This window comes from Rhinopithecus roxellana, chromosome 1, assembly GCF_007565055.1.
Source record: "Rhinopithecus roxellana isolate Shanxi Qingling chromosome 1, ASM756505v1, whole genome shotgun sequence".
Lineage (NCBI taxonomy): Eukaryota > Metazoa > Chordata > Mammalia > Primates > Cercopithecidae > Rhinopithecus > Rhinopithecus roxellana.
Genome location: NC_044549.1, coordinates 45,056,525 through 45,076,247, shown reverse-complemented (window position 1 = coordinate 45,076,247; position 19,723 = coordinate 45,056,525). Strand labels below are relative to the sequence as shown.

Sequence of the window (19,723 nt, the reverse complement as noted above, 5' to 3'; positions counted from 1 at the left end):
TATTGCTGAACAGCGAGTGTACCTGTCTGATTCTTCCTTTGGAAGTTTCCTCTCAGGGGTGTACTCCACCCTGTGAGGTGTGGGGTGTCAGACTGCCCCTAGTGGGGGATTTCTCCCAGCTAGGCTACTCAGGGGTCAGGGACACACCTGAGCAGGCAGTCTGTCCGTTCTCAGATCTCAACCTCCGCGTTGGGAGATCCACGGCTCTCCCCAAAGCTGTCAGACAGAGTCGTTCGCGTCTGCACCGGCTCCTGCTACTTCCCCTGTTGGTCTTCAGCTGTGCGCTACGAAATAATTATTAACATATCTTTTTAAGTAGCCATTTCTGATTTTTCTTTTTTTTTTTTTTTTTGAGATGGAGTCTCACTCTGTTGCCCAGGCTGGAGTGCACTGGCATGATCTTGGCTCACTGCAACCTCTGCTTCTTGGGTTCAAGCAATTCTCATGTCTCAGCTTCCCATGTAGCTGGGACTACAGGGTGCACCACAACACTCAGCTAATTTTTGTACTTTTTTTTAGTAGAGATGGGGTTTTACCATGTTGGCCAGGCTGGTCTCAAACTCCTGACCTCAAGTGATCCACCTGCCTTGGCCTCCCAAAGTGGTGGGATTATAGGAGCGTTTCTGATTCCTTTTATATTCTGCTAAGAGAAGGTGCTGCATAAATATACATTGAATGAATAGTTAGCTAATTATGTGAAATATATATACATATATATATACACACACACATACATATATATTTAGTTTTCCTATCTGGATTGTAAGTTTCTTCAAAAGCAGAGATTCTTCTGTTCACATTTCTGTATCTTCTAGAGCATCAGCACACTTCTAGGCACATGGCTCATTCTTAGTACATATTTAAATTCAGTAATTCTGCTAGAAATGGGAGTTCCTATTCTACATTTATACCATTAATCGCACTCTAGATTTAGAAAACGGGAAGTCTAAGGCAAAGGAAAACAATACGGTCAGTTCTAAGTAACAGTTCCCTCAATATGCTAGCTAAGCTTTCTCTCTGACCAAAGCACTGTGTTTTTGAGAGAGGAATATTTCATCCGTGGGGATTTACCTAAACCACCTGTGGACTGCAAGAAGAAAACCAGAATGGAATTAGAGCAGCAAGGCTGACTCTGGACAGCAAGACCACCCATAGAAACATCCCTCATGTGACCCACACTGGATCTGCCTGCCAAAGGACCACCAACCCAGGGTCAGAGCCACCTGCCCTGTCGGGGAAACGGCTACAGCCCAAACCAGTCCAGGAAGGCCTGGGGATCCTCATCACCCCGTGTACCCACACTGCTGTCTTTTGTTTCAGCCTCTTGAAATCCATCTCCTAGAATAACCAGCTTTGTTCTGATAAACCACAACTAAGAAAGTCAGTGAACTGGGGCTGACCTCTGTGGGGAGATGGGTCAATCAATACCCTCTACTACCTTAGGTGAGATTAGGTGGATTGATGTTCTCCCAGTCCCCAAGGTATGAGCACACCATTAGCATTGGTAAAGCATACCCAAGCAGCAGCCCAGGAATGGCATCAGGACATTGTGTATCACCCCCAAAGGCATTAACCTGAATCAGAGCATTCTAAGTTCTAGACACCCTCGAAAGCTGTCTCAGAGTTTGCCATCTGAAAATTCAGAGAACTTACCCTGAAGCCCATCCTCCCTACTCCTCAAATCAGAAAGTGCCCCAGGACCTTCAAAACCAACCTTAAATAACCAAAAATTAGATATCATTTCCAGACACAATGCCAGATCATGCTTCAGTCCTACCAGATCTGAATGATCTGATCCCTGCTCATGTTGAGACAGCCTGAAAGTAGTCCTGCCTCCTCCCCCATCCTTGTGATCTGAGACAGATCCTGAGGAAGCTGCTCTTGGAAGCCAGCAATGGCATTTAGTCATGCAAAGCAATGAGCTGACTTCATTTTCCTCAATAAATATTTCATTGAGATTCAGAGAAATAACAGAAATCTTATTCATGAGATTTATGTTTGTCTTAATGATTCACAGCATAATTTGTTCCAATTAAATATTTATTTTAATATCTTCTTGGGTCTGAAAACTTCTGTCCCTTTATCAGTGAGTCTGTACCATCAGTCCCCTCACAGATGTGAAGACATTGGGAACAGTCTAATTCTTCTCTGAAGTGGGAGTTTTTCCTTTCCAGCTCCCTCTTAATGAGAAGCGTGCACCACATCTGTGCTACAGTTGCACTGTCTCTGACACATCCCCCAGGGCCCTGTCAGTCAGCTTCCACTCCCTGCTGCCTCTCGCCTTGCAGGTCTCAAACCTATACACATTCTTAAAAGGCTTACCTGCTCAGCTATCTCTCCCACCTCTCCCAGCCACAGAATCCCAGAGACATTCTCTGTAAAACAAGGTGGGGGCTGAAGGGAGGAAGAAAGCTGGGCTCTCATTGCAGTATGATGAAAAGGAGACTGGAATTGGAACAAAGAGCTCTGAGTTCAAGTTCCAATGTCACTACTCCATGGACATACAGTCTTACGATGGTCACTCATCTGGCCATGTCCTACTTGTAAAATGGGGATATATATACTGTTGAAAGACTCAAGTGAGATAGATGGTGGACATGCTTTATAAACTGTAAAGAATGACAACTACCTCCCAGAGTTATGACAATTAAATGAGAAGATAGATTTCCAGTGTTTGGAACAAATCTGGTATACAATAAATGTTCAAGTAAGACATCATTATAAAAATATGAGAAATTAAATATATTTACTTTTTTTTAGAGTACAATGACTATTTAGGCCTCACTGCCTGGCATTTACATGTGGCCTAAGGGAACATGTCCCATTACTCGCATAGAGAGATGCACAGAAGTCTTAGGAATCTTCAGAGCCCATGTGAGGGACAGAGGGTTTCTTTGGATACATGGAAGTGTCCCCTGCAAGTCCACAGAATGCTTCTGGGGGCTGGAAAGTTGTACTTTTAAAATGTTCACATGCATATCTTTGCAGTCTCCTGCAGAAACCCTCTCTCCCACAGAGATGGCATAATCCTAACTCAGTTGCTAAAACTTCCCTAGATCCTAAGAAAAGCATTCCCTGTTTACTTCACAGGGAGTAAAGTCTAAGCCACACACCCCCCTCAGCCCCAAGAACAACCCCCTCCAAGTGGTAGCCAGAGCCATCTGCCACCTGTGGTCCCTCTGTCCTGTCCCCCAGCTGCGAGTCCCACCACGTAGTCTCCCTGAAATATGGCCCAGGCACAGATGGAAGTGTCTCCTGCATCTCCACAGAATGTTTCTGGGGGCTGGAAAGTCTGACAGTCACCCCGAGGGAAGGCACTCCCCTCTGTCTACCTCCATGCCAGCCCTCAGGGAGGTTTCCTGGATGATCCCTAAGAGGAGGCAAGATGGGTCTGGGAGGAGGGAATGAGTAGATTCCCAAGACAGCTTAAAACCCAAAGAGATTTTACATTCAACATTAATTAAATGTCATTTCTAAGATTTTTAAATCCCTGGAACTGTGAGAAAGATTTACAATGCTAAAGCAAAAAAGGCTTCTGAAAAGTAATTATAAAGGCTTATAAGTTAATAATGGCTTTGTACCTTGTACTATTAGAGCTAATTCCATTATCTGAGAAACTAAAAACTAATGTTCAGTAACTTGGTGAATGCCTCAATCCGAAGCTTCTGAAAGAACGATGCCAACAGCGTTCTTGGCCACCACATCATGTTAAGTAATTCTCTCCTCCAGGAAGCCATCCCAGAATATCTCTCACCAAGTCTGAGTCATCCATTCACTCTAAACACCACCCACCCCACTCCCCCGACACACACACTGCCTTAATGTTCCTCTACTTCTTCCGGAAGAATCTTAAATTAACACAAGAGTGCATTATTTTAGCACCTATAAAAGGATCAGCTGAGTGATATTAGCCAAAAGGAATGAATGAACTGTTCAAGGTGTCAAGGCACTACAAGGGTCACAGAGATTCTGAGCAGGAGGCACTTTGTAGCATCTTTCAAATCACACCAATTCTGTCTTCTCCAGAGATGACCCTTAAGAAATGTTTTAGTTATTTAAATATAAAATAATTGCTGATTCTCCCCACCCCCAGTATGTTCAAGGGAAAAAAAAAAAAAAGTCTTTTTCTTCTCCATAAAATAAATTCCTAGTATAGACCCCCCAGCTCAGGGCAGCAGGTCAACAAAATACACTTGACCACACATCAGCCAGACCCCCCTTCTCCCTCCGAGCTGATGCAGATCAGAAGGAAGCCTACAAGGTCTGAAATCTGACCTTCCATCTGTCACTTGATCTTCCATCTGCCACTTCCCCAATTCAACAGGGGCTAGGGGCTGGAGGACAGAGCAAGAGAGATCTCCAGGGATCCACTTGGTGGTGAGTAGATGTTAATTTGGACTCCAAATAGGATAGAGGTAACTCTGCTTCAAAGCAAGAGGCCTAAGGTCACAGCTAAACATACTTTGGTGGGCAAAGGAGACTTCAAGATGTTACTGAACAGCGCAACATCTGACTCTGCCTCCAGCAATCTACAGTATAGGTACAGTAGTCCCTCCTTATCCGTGGTTTTATTTTCCACAGTTTCAGTTACCTGTGATGTAGTACAATAAGATATTTTGAGAGACAGCGATACCACAGTCTCATAACTTCCATTATATTGTTATAATTGTCCTATTTATTATTAGTTATTGCTGTTAATCTCTTACTATTCCTAATCTATAAATTACACTTTATTGTAGGTATGAACATACAGGGAAAAACATAGTATATTTAGGATTCAGTACTATCTGTAGTTTCAGGCATCCACTGGGGATCTTGGAACCTACCCGCCTCAGATAAGGGGAAACTACTATATTCTATCATCATTTCTAGATAGAAGAGAGGAAAGGACACAAGATTTAAGATAAGAAATGCTAGGTTCAAAAGTAATTATGCATACCATTATCCAAGCTGAATGACTTTGTCAAGTCACTTAACTTATTTCAGCCTCAGTTTCCTGATCTGTAAAATAGGATCTGTACTATTTTGAGGGTTGAGATAAGCACTTAGGACAGTTCCTAGCACATAGGAAGTACTTAATCAATGTCAAAAAAAAAAGTACTAAGTGATAACACAACCAGTATCAACAGGCCACATTCTTCAAGTTCTTTTTCCAGTACAAGACTAGATTTTTATTATCTGTCTATGCTATTTTTGCTGGCCCTTGCATGACTAATAAAATGCTAGTAAAAGACTACCAGCTGGAACAGAAGATGTGGTCTCTAGCCATGACCAGAGAGAAGATATCTGTCCACCAGAGGGAAGAGAGCTAGGCTGCAGCCTTGGCCTCATGAATAACATCCAGGCCAACTAAGCCAGCAGTACCATATGGATATTCTAAAACATCACTGTCACTGTAAGATACATATGCACCATACCCTTCATTTGAGTACAGAAGTTTTAAGTCACCAAATTTGATTCTTTGTGGACCATACACTGATAAATAGATCTTATCTTTAAAAATGCATCCCCATTTTTGTTGACAATCCTGTCTCCCACAGTGAGAAATGTTCCTGGAACCAGGGTCTGTTTCAGGAAACCAAGTTAAATTCATGAAGCTTCTGGTATTTATGATAAAATGGAAGTAAATCTAGTTGAAGCAAAGACCTATATTCCCAAGATAACTGACCATTCATTTATTAGTTGCTGCCCCTAGCTAACACCCAAACCACAAGCTGCCTTTGCTCTACCTCCCTGCAGAAACCCTGGTCATTCAGAAGTACCAGGGTGAAGCTAAAAAAGAAGGGGGAACAAACAGCTTTAAATCAAGGGAAACACCCTCTACAGCCAAGGTCAACACCCAAGAGGGGCAGCAGGGCTTGGACAGTGGCGGAAAGACTCCACCCATACAGCACTTTGAACAGAAGCTCTCTTCCAACTGGAGGCATAGAGCTAGCTGCTAATCTGACGCACGCCCAAAACAGAGAAGTGGGTAAAAATAAAATTATGACTGCTCCCATGAGAAGGCCAGGAAGAGAACATACTGAAACAATCATGGCCTGCAGCCCTGCCTAACACCAGTGCTGCTAAGTGACCTCAGCCAAAGGCAGGAAAGGATTGATCAAGTTACTTTTCTTGCTGAAAATCTCCCAATGGCTGCCTACAGACTACTGAATAAAATCCTAGCATGGGACCTAAAGGTCACCCAACCAACCTTTCCAGCTTTCTCTCTCAATATTTCGAATCCCCTTCATACACATTCACAATGTGTATAAAACACACATACAGACTATTTCCCAAATTCTGCCTTCTTCTGTAGGCCTCCTCTATCTCCACAGGCCCAACTTTTACCCATCCTTTAAGGTCCTTTCAAGATCCAGTCCACAGCGGAAATTCTCCTCCTCCTTTTCTCTGCTCCCAGGGCACTTTCTAACTGGTAATGCCTTCCCTTCACTGTCATTCTCATGAAGACAAAGATTCTGCCCGTCTTGTTCACACTCATAATAGTGCCTGCACAGGGTAGGCATTCAGTAAATATTTGTTAAATTGGGGAATACTACCTCACTGACAGGAAGCTTCTTTGGTGACCTGAATTTCCTAGCCTTCACCAGACAAAACATCCACATTAACAGAGGCAATTCCAATTCCACTGGCTTTGGCCTGATCTTCTACCTCATGCTGCACCTCAGCCCTACTCACATCTCCCCATACTCATTCCTGTTCGCAAGGCATTGTCAGCCATACCTGCCATGTCCTTCCTCTGCTGCTCTAGCTGCCCGCTGTTGCTGGAAGATGCCTGAGGTGCCCTCTGTGAGGACACCAGCATCGGATCCAGAGTGCTGGCTCCAGGGTTTTCAAACCCCCAATATTCCAAGTGCCAAGTAGCCTGAGTTCCCAGAGTCTTCACTATGCCAGGATCAAGCCCTGATGGAAGCTAAGTCCATCTTCCCCACAGTGTTCACAAGATCAGCATCATCTGTCCCCATATGTCACACAGGGTCCTCATGAAAACAGCAGACAGCTCCTTCAACTTTTGCACAGGGTTCCTCTCCCCAGGGCTCAGATGTGAGCCCATGGCATTGGCTAAAGAAGAACCCCTGGGAAAAAGAGCTCATGGTATCCCCAAAACCCATTTCTCCCTCCCATCCAAATCCAAGGGGTGCTTGCCTCTGATGAAATGGCCAGAACATATCCAAATGCTGACAACGGCCACTTTGAAGACTGAAGCTGCACTTCTACCTCTGACATAACTCTTCTTCCAACTTGCTCCCTCAAGCCTGGTCCCTCATCCGGCTGCCTGAGGTGGTGACAAAAGACTGCCTTTTAACCCTTTCTCTTACCTTTCTCCTTTTAAAAATATATCTACCCAGGGCCTACTCTCTACCCTTCCAGCACTACCAAAGACCCTGTTGCCTCAGCTCCTTTCTTTCTGGGTTGAGACAGATATTCACCATGGCCCTTGGATCCTTCTCTCCTGAAGTGGTTGACAAGAATGGGTTTCAGCAGATACTGCCCAGACTATGATGATTTATCGCTGCTGAAGCCTTCTAATGCCTGCCAATTCATGTATCCATTATTCTGGGCTGGGCCACTCAAGCTCTTAATCTTAAGAGAAGGAACTCCAGTGAGGCAGGATGTACCTTGAGCCTCGCTGAGGCTGAGCCAGCAGGGCGCTTGCTGAGATAGCAGGGCACCTGCCCCCTCTGAGGCAGCCCAGCTCAGCCACCTGGCCAGTAGTCTCAAGGTGAGGAGGCGGGGCCTTAAAAGAAACTACCGATGGCTTCACTCCTGCAGGAAACGCATCCCAGTCACAAGCAGGCACACAGGTATAGCCTGAAGCTGAAGTTTCCCCCAGGGCCTTGGGCCACACTTCAAGAGAAATGGAAGTTAGTCATCGACTCTCTTCCCCAATCCAACTTTTGATTATCCTCTTTCAAAGCCCAGATCCCCACATGCATATTATGTCTCCGCACCCTTTCAAAACTTGCCTTCCCAAGCCTTCAGTCTCCAGAGTGTCTTATAACCACTCCTCCATCCCCTTCTCATCCAAAAGTTAGATTTTAGGCAATACAGGTTAAGAATTAATAACTAACATTTATTGAGCCTCTAACATGTGTAACATCGCCTAATCCTTACAGTAGCACTATAAGGTAAACATAGGGTATGACTGGCATCTTACAGATGAGGAAACCAAGGCCTAGAGAGGCTGTGACATGCCCAGTGTCACACAATAGTAAGTGGTGGAGCTATGAGCTAAACCAGGCCATTTTTATTTCAAAGCCTTCTCCCACTTCACTACTCAGCATACTGCCTGAAAAGCAAGCCAATCAGCTAAATAAACCTCGTCACTGGGCTTGACACATCCAAATTTATTAACTTTTTTTCCTTTGGTTTTTTTAAAGGAGTCTGGTCACATAAATCAATAGCTTTAACTGGTGGGATTGAAGAATGAAATGGCATGGAGGTAATCAAAGGTGACATGTAGTTATGTGGTACATGAAAGTATATCTACAAGTACATGTAGATACACTTTCAATTCACTTTTACTCTACTTGTCCCCACCCTCCCCCAAAACCCAGCTGTACTCAGCTGCTCATGACCAAAAATTTCACCCCATGCCTACTTTCAACCTGCTTGGCACACTTCCTTTGGGTATCTTCTTTGAGGGACTTTCAAGAGCTAGCAACCTGTGGAAAATGACAAACTAGGAAGGGGGACTTCTAAGATGAGATCAAACCATAGATATAGGATATGGAAAACAGAAGGAGGAAAGATGGACCCCAAACCTGTGGAAGGCTAGTGTTCAGGAATTGGACTTCTTCTCCTCAGATACTCTGGTGGGGCAGTTAGGGACAGGCAGGATAAATTCCTATCTCTCTCTGGGGCCGCTTGTACAAACAGGAGGATCTGGTTTCTAAACTTCTGGGAGCAAGCCAGAACTTGGAAAAGATTGTCTTTGTACCTTTGTACCTCGCCTTCTGTGGTCCCCTGCTCCTAGGTAACAAAGACAGGTAATTAGATCAAGAAAAAACTTCTACCCCTGCTAGGGAAAGGATGCTCACATTTCCAAGGTTTTGGAGCATTCTTTTTAAAAAAAAGTAAAGTAAAAGCAAGTTTATAAAGAAAGTAAAAGAAGAAAAGAATGGCTACTCCATAGACACAGCTGGTTACCCATTTTTATGGTTATTTCTTGATGATATGCCAAACAAGGGGTGGGTTATTCATGCCTTCCCTTTTAAAACCATATAGGGTAACTTCCTTTTTATTTTGTTTTTTGTTTGTTTGTTTGTTTTTTATTATTATACTTTATGTTCTAGGGTACATGTGCACAACGTGCAGGTTTGTTACATATGTAGACATGTGCCATGTTGGTGTGCTGCACCCATTAACTCGTCATTTACATTAGGTATATCTCCTAATGCTATCCCTCTCCCCTCCCACGACCCCACAACAGGTCCTGGTGTGTGATGTTCCCCTTCCTGTGTCCAAGTGATCTCATTGTTCAATTCCCACCTATGAGTGAGAACATGTGGTATTTGGTTTTCTGTTCCTGCGATAGTTTGCTGAGAATGATGGTTTCCAGCTGCATCCATGTCTCTACAAAGGACACGAACTCATCCTTTTTTATGGCTGCATAGTATTCCATGGTGTACATGTGCCACATTTTCTTAATCCAGTCTGTCATTGATGGACATTTGGGTTGGTTCCAAGTCTTTGCTATTGTGAATAGTGCCGCAATAAACATTCATGTGCATGTGTCTTTATAGCAGCATGATTTATAATCCTTTGGGTATATACCCAGTAATGGGATGGCTGGGTCAAATGGTATTTCCAGTTCTAGATCTTCTTTTTTTTTGGTGAGACAGAGTCTCACTCTGCAGCCCAGGCTAGAGTGCAGTGGCATGATCTAGGCTTACTGCAGTCTCCGCCTTCCAGGTTCAAGCGATTCTCAAGCCTCAGTCCCCCAAGTAGCTGGGACTACAGGTGTGCACCACTGCACCCGACTAATTTTTGTGTTTTTAGTAGAGACAAGGTTTCACCATGTTGGCCAGTCTGGTCTCAAACTTCTAACCTCAAATGATCCACCCGCCTCCGCCTCCCAAGATGCTGAGATTACAGGTGTGTGCCACCATGCCCGGCCAGGATTCTTAAGCCTTAATATTTTCTTTCTTCTGCAAACTGCAGCCCACCTCTACCAGGAGCACTTGGAAGGACCCAGCTCATTCAGTGGAATCATGACTGCATTAGATCTATTCCTATTTTGTACAATATGCATTTATAGAAGTAATCTGTAACATGATTAAGTTTGGGGAATACATTTCCAATAAAGCTATTCTTCCTGCTATATATTTTTTAATATTTTTGATTAAATAAATTTATTATATTTTGATCATAGACTATCCCAAATTTTTACAGTTTTAAAGTTACAAAGTGTGTTTTCAACAAACATGCCCCGTATATTTCTGAATCTTTTCTGTATTAGGTTTGGCTCTATATTTTCTTGCATCATTCAGAACACGTAGGTCTCAAAGTAGAATAAGAACCATGACTATGCTTCTTAATCTTTAATCCTGAGCACAGACTGTGATAGACACAGTTGGTTGCCTACCCAGTGGCCATTAACCCCCTTCTTCCTTGCTTACAGACCCACATTTTGTTCAGAAATCAAGCATCCATGTGCCTCAGGGGACGCAAAGACAACTTCAGTCCCACAGGGTAAATGCCAGTTACATTACACCAATCGCAGAAATTGTATCCCCTTCCAGTGACTTGTTTTGGAATTGGTGGTAAAATAATGGCCTTTGAGACATGAGGAAACATCTCCTGGGGGACATCTGGGAAAGCTTTTCTTGCTCTTAAATACATGCATGAAGAAACAGGCTCTTTCAGTTGTTATCGGTTCTGCATGTAACGTATGGAGTTACAGCAGCCATCTTGGGACTATCAGGATGGTAGAATGGAAAGATGTAAGGTATAGGGGTTCCAAGATCATCTTTTCTTGTAGTGGCAGGCTAGGTGATTAGGACCAACCTTCCCACTCAGGACAATCATTTATATTTGTTTTTATTTTCTCAAAAGCATTAAAGAGCTAACAAGATAAAGAATTTCTAGGCTGAAACCTAGGAGAAGTTGAAAATCTAAAGAGGAAGGCCCAAAACACACAAAAAAAGCTTTTGCCTTGAGAGCATTTGCCAATCTGCAAGAAACAATAGTATTTAGTTTAGTAGCAAAACTAAGCTGTGCTTTTGGCAACCAGGAGGAGTAGGAAAGAAGAAAGCAACGTCCAGGGCCTCTGCCCCAGAAGACTTTGATAAACAACATCTACTCTAAGCTAGGCTTCCTCCCAGAGGGGAAGCTTCACCCTCAAGATAAAGGTAGCCTAGAATAAACTAGCTCTTAATGCAAACCTGAAACCCAGTTGCCTGCAACCTAGGTCAAAGGAATCTGAAGCATTGTGTTAAGGTAGAACTGGACTGGAAGTATCCCAGGGGCTGTCAAAAGAAAATAAAAATCATTGCAGAAGAATATTATCATTCTTGACTTCAAATTATTTTCATAAAATCTTTTTCAAAAACAGTGATCAAGATACAAAGATAAAAAACACAAGGAAAAAGTATACCATGAAGAAGTACCATCAGGAACAGCAGAATACAGAAAGAGACCCACATTTGTGGTAATCATTTCACAGTGAGTGTGTGTGTGTGTGTGTGTGTGTGTGTGTGTGTGTGTATGAAATATATACATACATAAAAATGGAATATATTTACCATGTACCACATGATGCTTTGATATATCATATATATCATACTTTGATATATATATCAGAGTATCATGTGGTACATGGTAAATATATTCCATTTTTATTTGTCCATTTTATCTCAATAAAGCCAGGGGAAAAAATCGACCCACAAAGACTTTAGATAATAGAATTATCAAACAAAAACTATAAAACAAATATGCTTACTATGCTCAATGCTCAAAGAAACAAAAGATAAGCTTGAAAGTATTTTTCATAAAATTGGAAACTAAAAGGTGATCTGGGAAAGAATTAAATAGGGATTTTAGCACTAAAAATACAATAATTGAAATTAAGAAGTTAGTGAACACATTTAATTGCAGATTAGACACAGCTAAAAAGAGAATAAACTGAAGGGTATGTCAGAGGAAATTATCTAGAATGTATCAAAGGGAGATAAAAATATCTAGAATAATAAGAAATATAGGCTATACAATGAGAAATTGCAAGATACAATCCGTTGGGATCTCAAAAGGAAAGAAGAGAAAGAACAGAGATAATAACTGACAATCTTCCCAAACTGATGAACTATAACATTTTATAGATTTAAGAAATCTAATGAACCTAGGCAGACTAAATAAGAAAGAAGCTAGTGATGATGCTGAGCCTCTAATTTAATTGTCCAAATTCTAAACTTCTTGTCAAGAGAAGCAGGAGAAGGAGAAGCAGGAGGAGGAGAAGTGAAGGCAAGAGGAGAAATGCATTTATTGTTTATGCATTTTGAGTTTGGGCTGAATTACCTGCAGCCAAAAGCATCCCAAATTATATTCATGGTGAGAATAAAGTAGCCACCAATTATTGAGTGCGGACTATGTGTACATACACATTTTTTGTAATCCCCTGCAAAGTCTTATAAGGTAGTGTATTATCAGCCAAGGCAGGCTAGGTAAGCTACAGATACAAACCACCCCAAAATCTTAGTAACTTCACAGAAAATAAGATTAATATTTGCTTATACTACATGTTCAACTGGGTTCAGCAGAGAGCTGTGATCATCATAGTCACGCACAGTCCCAGGCTGATGAAGGATTTATCCCAACAGAGCTACAAGAAATTAAACAATGGAAGGAAGTAAATAGTATATTGGCTTTTAAAGCTTCCACTTGGAAATGAAATACCTGACTTCTGCTCACGTTTCATTGGCCAAAGCAGGTCACAGGACCAAGGATGTCGAGAATTACCATCTAACTGTATGCCCAAAAATGTAGATAGCTAGAAGTACTTACTGAATGGTACTAATGACTACCACAGATAGATATTATCCTAATTCTCTGAATAAAGAAACTGAGACTCAGAAAGGTGTGTAACTAGTCACTAGTTAAATGAGTCAAGAATATATTAATTAATACATTTTCCTGAAGGAGATATTAACATGACTATCTGCCTTTTGGTGGTTGGAGTAGTGAGAAGAGAAATGTACCAGCGATATGATCTCTAAGGAACCAAGCAGACTGCCCAGTGGGGTCTTATCCTCAGCTATCCCAGAATCACTACCCCTAGGGCAGAGTATGGAACCAAGGTACCAAGGGGCAAATATCCTAATCCTTTGTTCCTTGTGCTAACTGGAGTCTTCCCTACAAGGATAAGACTGTACTGTAATTGGCCAAACAGAAAGTATATGCATATATGTACTCTGGGCTTCCATTATATATTCCAGGTGTTCAAGATGTGGTTAAGAGAGTGAGGGGCGGAGAAGTCACATAATCAGATTGGTCATGCCAAGCTTGTTAACTCTGATCTGTGCAGGTTCAGAAAGCTTGCCAAAGCAAAGGAGACCCGTTCTGTCCAAACATAGAAGGGGCTGTCTTGCTCTCTTAAACCTTCAAGACCTTCCTATGAGCTGGATTTTCCAGCCTGTAATGTACAGAACATTCCCTACCTCCTTCCATACCTAATGATGACACTGTCCACCTCCTCCCTCCCAGCACCCCACATCTGTTGGCAAGCTCTCTTGGCTGCCCTTCCTGCTATGTATGTGCTGCCTCTGCCAGCGCAGTCCAGCCTCCTCCAGACACAGCAGCATTTGTCTGGGATTCTCTCCCTGTGGCAGGGAAAGAGTCAATACCAGGGTTCTTACTTATGTGTTGGTTTATTCCTTCCCAGGCATGAGGCAGCAGTTAAGGGGAAGGGGACAGGGAGGACAAGGCCTAGAAAAGAAGCTCTGGGGGACCAGAGATTGGTAGAAAAAAAAGTATCTATAATTTCAACTGCTTTCCAACCACATTGTCTCTAGCTGAGCCCCCTGGGTGAAAGGTCTGTATATTACCGAGGATGGGAGATTGTAGTCTTAATTATGTCTTGAAGCATTTGGCTGTGTTCATCCCGAAACTTCCAACAGGAAAAAAAAAATGTGGTTTCCATTACGGTATCACTGAGGGACTTGTACTGGGGTTGGGATCATTAAAAGGAAAACACTGATGAGTAAGCCATGGCATTTTGTCTTTAAGACTTAACGTCCTTCCTCCACCCCTAGCCCTGTATTTTATTTTGAGACAAGCTTAAAATAGTCTATAAAATATGGAGCTCATTATCCCATCTAACAGATTTCATTTAGCATGAAAGTAGATTAAAAGCCCCATACCAATTATTCCTCCTATCCTGGGTTTATAAGGAAGATACTCCTCTGGGTTCTTTAGAGCACAATTCTGCAATAGCCCAGGAGAACCAAGAAGTGCCACTTGCAACCCCACTCAGCTTATTTTTCATAATGATAACAAGCAAGGATAAAGAAATACAATCCTGCTTTTGGAGCTTCTTAGAAATTTTGCCTGGAGCCGTTAAAAGCTGAACCCAAACCAGATAACCCTCGAACACATGAATTCTCCAGTCTGTCCATATATAATGACTACAGCAAGGCTACTGAGCAGAGTAAAGGGGTGGAGTTGAGTTGAAACCGTAGGGGAATACAATGCAAAGAGGCCTCAATTTGGAGTTTTTCATTCTGGCTTCACATCCAGGCTCAGCTGATAACTGTATGACTTTGGGGAGTAAAATCATTTATTTGAGCCTCAGTTTCCTCATCTTATCTCTTCCAACTTCATCTTTCTTATTTTCCATGTGCAGGTGTCATCTCCTCTCCACAGTCTCCTCCAAGGCCCAGTACAAGGCTTTACATAGGAGAAAGAAGGAGGAATGGATGTCTTGATTGCACTGACAGGCCCCTCTGAGCTGGCCCTTGGAGGTGAGTCGGATGATAAGAGCATCCAGGTGAGGCTCCTCTCCCTTGCTCCTATACTCTCCAGTCATGGGTCCTCTCTGAGTCCCCTCAGTTATCTCATGTATACAATGAGAATAACACCCTCCCACAACATCACAGGGTCATGGGAGGTTTGAATGAAGCAGTAAGCACCTATCTGAGGTCTTGAACTGTCCCACCTCTCCAGTCTGAGCTCATGACACTGCCTGTTCTTTTTTAAGAATATCAGGACCATCTGAACTGCATTTCCTCATTTTTAATTTTTTCTACTTAAAAATCATTTTCTAAGCACTCCTTCTTCCTTCCTTACAACAGAGGAAGTATCCCCTCCTCCAGTCTACCACTTCCATCTGTACTCTCTATTCAGTCCATCCCTACCTCCTCCAGGCCACTGCTTCACTGCAGAGCACTTATCACAAGCTGTTCTTACAAATTCAACTGTTGCTTGACTTGTGTATTGTCTGCCTCACTCACTAGAATGTAAACTCCATGAAGATTTCATGCCTTATTCATGTTGTATCCCTAGCAAATAGCACTGTCCCTGGAATATTGTCAGTGCTCAATGAATATTTATTGAATGGATAAATAAATCCATTTCTGTTCCTCATCTTTAAACGTATATCACTGGTCCCTTCCCCCAGCCTCAAACACATAGGCCTTCCTCCTTTAACAAAATCATCACTTGACCCTAATGTCCCACCAACAACCATTCTATTTTTACCTTGCATTTTCTGACATATTTCTCAAACAAACAATATGTGCTTGCTGCTGTCTCATCTTCACCACCTCCTCCCACTGCAATCTGGTTTCTTCTCATTGAGGTGCTGAAACAATGCTGTAAGTAGTCACCAATGCCTTCTGTCACCAAAGCCCTCAACATTGCCTCCTCTCCCTGCACATGGAGCTCCCTAACTCTCCTTCTCCTCTATTCCCACGAAATTATTGTACCCTGGCTCTCCTCCTACCCTTAAGGAATACTCTTTGTATCTCTCTTATCCTGTCTCCCTATGTCAACACTTTCGAAAAACAGTCTACATTACTCTCACTTTTCTCTATGCTGTCTTCCTTGAGCTAATACCAGTTTCACCATCACTTTTTGGCAAATGACTCAAAATATTCATCTCCTACCCTAACATCCCCCTAGAAACACAAACCTACTTCAATGCATGAACGAATCAGGCATCTTGTAATCATCTAAAACTCAAACTCAAAGTTTCTAAATCCCTTTACCAACACCCTAAGTCCTACTCCTTTTTTCAGACTTTTAGTGTAACGGTTGTCACTCAAGTCAAACCTAAGCATGAAAGCTTCAATGACCCTTTTTTTTTTTTTTTTTTTGAGACGGAGTCTCGCTCTGTCGCCCAGGCTGGAGTGCAGTGGCTGGATCTCAGCTCACTGCAAGCTCTGCCTCCCGGGTTCACGCCATTCTCCTGCCTCAGCCTCCTGAGTAGCTGGGACTACAGGCGCCCGCCAGGTCGCCCGGCTAGTTTTTTTTGTATTTTTTTAGTAGAGACGGGGTTTCACCATGTTAGCCAGGATGGTCTTGATCTCCTGACCTCGTGATCCGCCCGTCTCGGCCTCCCAAAGTGCTGGGATTACAGGCTTGAGCCACCGCACCCGGCCTCAATGACCCTTTAATATGAAGAGTAAGAAATCCCTGTTACTCTCTCAGACGTTATCTCGTACATCCTTCTCTTCCTTCCTCTCCATAGGCCAATGCTTCCTTCACGTCCATTTTCTTTTTCTCCAGTTCTCTTTATGCATTCAGATTTATCTTTAAAGAACATGACATGCTCAGAAGTTCCCCATGACCCTTGCTCCCTCTTGTGTGCCTTACCTTCCTGATACACTGACCTGCCCCCTTTTCTTTAGCTATCCATCCCCTTCAACCCACTTTGTGCTTCTGCCCATGCTTTACTGACTAGAATGTTTGGCCCCACCTTCTCCACCAAACAAACTCCTAATCCTGCACCCCAAGCTAAACTATCAGATATTCCGAGAAGACTTACTTCTCCAACCCCTCTAGGCAATTAGTTGTTCTGTCCTCTGTGATCCTATACAAGCCTAGGTAATTGCACTTACCAGTTTTGTTGTAAGGTCCTTTTTACACATCTGAGTCTCTCCTTAAACCATATGAACCCAGTAGTACTTAATCTACTGTCTGGTACATTGGTACTGCTCAATACCTTTTTTAAATTGAATGCTACAACTCTGGAACCATTTGCTCTTAACCCAACATGCCAATACGAGAATCTTCATAAGGTAGCCCCAGTCTGTCCCTCCAACCTTAACTCTTATCACACAGATGCTCCAGGCAGTCTGATTTAGTCTTCATTCCCCAAGCACACCCTGTATTTGCTGATTTTCACCCTCATAATTAAGGGCTACTAAAGCTTAACCCTGTTCTCTCCTTTTTATTCTGTCATTGTACTACCTATTGTGTTGCTATTGTCTACTCCCCCCATCAAACTGTAACACTTCACAAAGACAAGAACACTGTCTTCTTTAGCATTGTATTCCCAGACCCTTGGGTAGAGCAAAGCACATAGTAGGTCCTTAGAAGACATTTGTTGAATAAATGAATATTTCTTCCTTCATTCAGACCCAATTATTTCTCTCTTGTAAATTCATAGCACTTATCTAGCAATATAACATGAAAGAGTACAGAAAAGCTCCGCCTTATAAGTAATCCATCACTTGAAAGAGGGCCAACAGAGATGCAGAGATGTTACTGTTTATTCTTTTTTTTTTTTTTTTTTTTTTTTCTGGGAGATGGAGTCTCGCTCTGCCACCCAGGCTGGAGTGCAGTAGCGTGATCTCGGCTCACTACAACCTCCACCTCTCAGGTTCAAGCAATTCTCCTGTCTCAGCCTCCTGAGTAGCTGGGACTATAGTTGCGTGCCATCAAACCCGGCTAATTTTTTGTATTTTAGTAGAGATGGGGTTTCACCATGTTGCCCAACCTGGTCTCCAACTCCTGAGCTCGGGCAATCTGTCCACCTCAGCCTCCCAAAGTGCTAGGATTACAGGTATGAGTCACTGCGCCCAGCCTTACTGTTGATTCTTGATGTTTCAGGAGTTTGAATTGTAAGCTCCCTAAGGGTAGTGAGCTTACACCTAACCCTAATCACTCCCTGCCCTACCTGGTCCCTTAGTAGAGTCTATTACCACTGTTACTAATAACAACAATACTAATTGCTTTGGTGTTTTCTTTGATAACAAGCCACCTCTGTCCACAAGGTGAAGAGCAAACCTATCACTTATACTGGGGATCCAACTAGCCTTCTGAATATCCAGGGACACAGCTGTCCCACTGCCCCTTGGTTCTCAGCAACCACTGAGTATGCCACCACAGAACAGGCCCTGGGAGGACATGCCATATCTGGGCAAGTGCTGCTTTACTGTTCTCACATCACAGTAATCTCCACCCCACTGGATGGAAACACCACACCGGGACCTCACAAAGCAGCTATCAGTGTCCTTCCCCCAGGACTTGGCCTAGATACATCTTGCCTGGGTAGTTCACATCACAGACAAGACATCCCAATGATATGCTCTACTACCTGCTGACAGGGAAGGTGGCTGGACTCCCAGTTTAACAGGCATGCTGGAGAGACAGACAGATGGAGCTCTTCCCATCTGTATGGCAGCAGGTAGAAGGGGCAACCCATCCTAGACAGGAGTCCAGGGTCCTGGATCTTGACTTTTCCCTTAGCAGCTCTCTGACCTTAAGCAAGTGCTTCATCTCTACGAGCCTGTTTCCTATCTGTGAAACGGGAAGTGATATGACCTATCTCAGAAGGGCATAATGAGAAACAAAGGGGTAAGATATTTGGAATTATCAAATAATTACATTTCTCTTTTTCCTCCTTAACAATGCTGTGATAATCAATTGTTCCCTGGAGAGTTCAGATACTCTGTTAGCCAAAGTTATTAATTAGGCTTCCTATTAGTATATAACTTTGAATTAGGTATCTAGGTGAAAATACAAAGGATAGTGAGGACAAGGGCTTGCCCTCAGGGAAACTCCACTCTTAATGGAGGGAAATTATCCCCGACAAGAAACTAAGATTCCTAAAGCTGCAGAAATTCACAAAACAAGCACATACTTATTAGTACTTATTGGTACCAAACATACGCCACACATATTAGCTCCTTCAAGGCTCACAACAACCTCCTGAGGTGTGTATTACTACTGCCCACAGGAGCGCATTGTGAATTACAGAACACTAGCCATGCATCTAGTGCCCATGAGTCTCTGAATGGAACCAGGTATAGTCAGGGGAGCTTTCTCTAGAGGACATCAGGGCTAAGAGGTTTGGAGGGAAAAGAATGTAGATTAACTATAAGAAGAGGAGGTTTGGGGCATTTCAAGAGAAAGCACAAGAAAATATGAAGGTTGCTGGTGAGGCTCTCATATAGAAGAACAGGGAATTGTTCTGTGATGGTGTTTCAAGTGGGTGTGTGTTCAAACTCTTTATTAGACAAGAGGCCTGGTCCCTTTAGTAAAGTGATCTTGTGGCAAAAGCCAATTAAATAACTCTAATAGGTATATAAATAGATGACTATAAAAGCTAATTTAAAGTAACTTCTTTATGTATTACCTGAATATTCGCCTCAAATGAGAAGGTGATTACAACTTAAACTCCTTTAATTAGAAAAACCCTAGCACAGCAGAATCACCCAATGTGCTTTTCATATACATGTTGTGTGCTTTTCTCTTCTTTTTCCCGCTGAATATAAGAGAGAAG

The 19,723-nt window shown here is 42.8% G+C and overlaps 1 protein-coding gene across 5 annotated transcripts in view; it reads right to left on the bottom strand.

Moving 5' to 3' along the window:
• KALRN (kalirin RhoGEF kinase) overlaps positions 1-19,723 on the bottom strand; it is a 707,465-nt gene that overhangs the window by 617,545 nt on the left and 70,197 nt on the right. The gene's annotated exons all lie outside the window — the stretch shown is intronic.